General features: G+C 47.6%; 1 protein-coding gene across 1 annotated transcript in view; it reads left to right on the top strand.

Annotated features, from left to right (window-relative positions):
* celf2 (cugbp, Elav-like family member 2) overlaps positions 1-2,500 on the top strand; it is a 250,147-nt gene that overhangs the window by 52,487 nt on the left and 195,160 nt on the right.

Here is a 2,500-nt window from a genome sequence, read left to right as displayed (position 1 = left end):
CTCACACTACCTGGGCCTCGCGCAAATGCTTCTTGCCTGTCCATACGTCATCACGCTGTTACACGTCATCGCGATGTGTGGCTTTGTTTCCAGATCTTTCCGTAGACCTCAGAGTTTTTGTGCGTCTTGTCGACTGTTTTTGAATCTTTTCATCGACCAAATCTGCAGTAAACACTCCACCTCCGCATCACACCAACGTGAACCTTTCACCGCCATTGTTTTAAATGTCCGCGCATGGTCCCTCCTTCTTTTTTCTATGTCCCAACAGGCTCACAGGAAATTACCTTAGAACCGCCGTAGGCCTCGTGGTCGTGCTCGTACACGTGCAAGCGCGCTCTACAAAAGCCAACCTCTCTCAAACGGGGCGTGGAGGGCCAGCTGGCCGCAGTTATTGCACTCACACTGGTCAAACGCACTAGGCTTGACCCGAAAAACCTTTTTTGGCCCGGTGCGGAAGGACAGTGTGTAGGTGCGCCCTCAGTATCAGTTACAGTGTTACTGACTTGGTTTTCTACCAAAGGATGCAAAACTAGAATCTGTAAGTGTCTTCATGAACCACTATAATTTGTTTGTTGTTATCATAATTCAACAGTTGACATAAGAAGAGCATTTCAACACTGGAAGAAGTATTGAGTGACAATTATGTCTTTCTCTAGAGCCGGTGGATTATTTGTGTAAATTCTCCGAGTGGTCGTTGAGATGAGTGGATTCTCTTTTACTCTTGAAACCGTTGTGTGCCAAAGAAATTGCATCTGTTTCGAAAGACAAAATAAATAACAGCGGGTTGTTGATGATGTTGACTTTGTACCAACACATGTGCGAGTATAGTTTCCCCCGGAAGGACTGCGTTCACGAACCCCATGTTATCAGAAAACCATAACCGTGTGGAGGACACGACGGCGGTCTGCAAAAACATGCAGGTCTATGTGTCCTGTGATAGACTGGCGTCCTGTCCAGGGTGGACCCCGCCTCACGCCCGATGTCAGCTGGGATCGGCTCCAGCCCCCCGCGACCCTGACAGGGACAAGCGGTTGAAGATGAATGAATGAATGGTTCCATGTAGAGAGAAAAAGACAAGCCTTGTGGCTATTGATTGACAAGATGCTCCTCTGGCTCCAGTCCGGCTCCACTCTGTCGTCCCAATATGGTCACTTTAGACTCCAAGAACAAGATGGCGACCACCCAGATGCCGAGAGGCTGCTTCTTTTACACAGTCTGTCGTCTTTTAAAAGCACTCCCTTCGTTATTTTCGTCTCTTGAGCTGATTTTCATTCAGTAATGAACTGAATTTAAGGGCCTTTGGTGAGAAATCCATAAAAAACATTCTGTATATTTTGAAAAATGCTCAACAGTAATGTACATAATATGTGCATTTAATGGTCCTTTTAAGCATCTCAGTGGCACTGCAACATTTCCTTTTTTTATTTTAGGATCACTTTTATTCATTTTAACGTCTAAATAAGGTAAAAATCAGCCCGAGATATAAAAAAAACGAGCCGAGACGCCGACGGAGACGAAGCCAAAACGGGGCAGGAAAGAGAAAAACTGTGGCTGTGAATAATTAGGCAAAATAGTTTGTAGCTTTTTGTGTTTTTCTCTCTGATTGGAGAAAACATGCGAGGCTGTGACTGGCTCATGAGCTTACACACGCGCACACACACACACACACACACACACACACACGATAATCCTCCACACAGCTGCGTCGTTCCAGAGTGTGTGTTTACTTCCCCTCTGCCTTCACTACCATCACCACCACCACCATCACCGCTGCCGCCGCCCGCCCCCCACAATCCCTTGCAAACACACACACACACACACACACACACACACACACACACACACACACACACACACACACAATCACACAAAAGAGAACCGGGCGTATAATTTGATCCTGTGCTCTATCCTCCTCTAATGAAGCTCTCTGGCGGTTTGACTGACACCCGGCTCGTTATTTAAGTGTCTGTTTTGGGGCCAGGAGGAGGAAGAGGAGCTAAGAAGAGGGGGGAGGAGGAGGAGGGTGGGAGGATGGGGAGAAAGAGATCGGGAAAAGTGGAAACAAGGGAGCTGAAAGAGAGGACATGGCTGGACTTTGGAGGATGTGGATGGATAAACGGAGGACAGGAAATGAAAACAGGCTGGAGAGATGTAGGGAGAGAGAGTCATGGGAGTCGAACTGGGGAAAAGGGGGAGGGGAACGAAAGAGGCGCGCATGAAAGAGTTTAAAGGACAACAACAATCGAGAGGAAAGAAGAGAAGAGTTTTGGAGGAGAATGGCGGAAACAGGGGTGATAAAGAGTGTGTATTCGAGTGTGTGCGTGCGAGTGTGTGTGTATAATTGCAGGTCTTTGTGCTGATAATGTTCTTTGAAGGCACACAGCTGATAATTAGCCAACGTGGCTCCGCGGATGCCTTTCAGCATCGGTCATTAAGAGCCGCAAACCTACTATTGGAGCTGACATGACCTCCTGAGACGGGGAGGATGGCGCACACACAC

The sequence above is a fragment of the Echiichthys vipera genome (assembly GCF_963691815.1).
Source record: "Echiichthys vipera genome assembly, chromosome: 20".
NCBI classification, from domain to species: Eukaryota; Metazoa; Chordata; class Actinopteri; order Perciformes; family Trachinidae; genus Echiichthys; species Echiichthys vipera.
The sequence above is the reverse complement of the archived record's forward strand: the minus strand, read 5'-3'. Positions and strand labels throughout refer to the sequence as shown.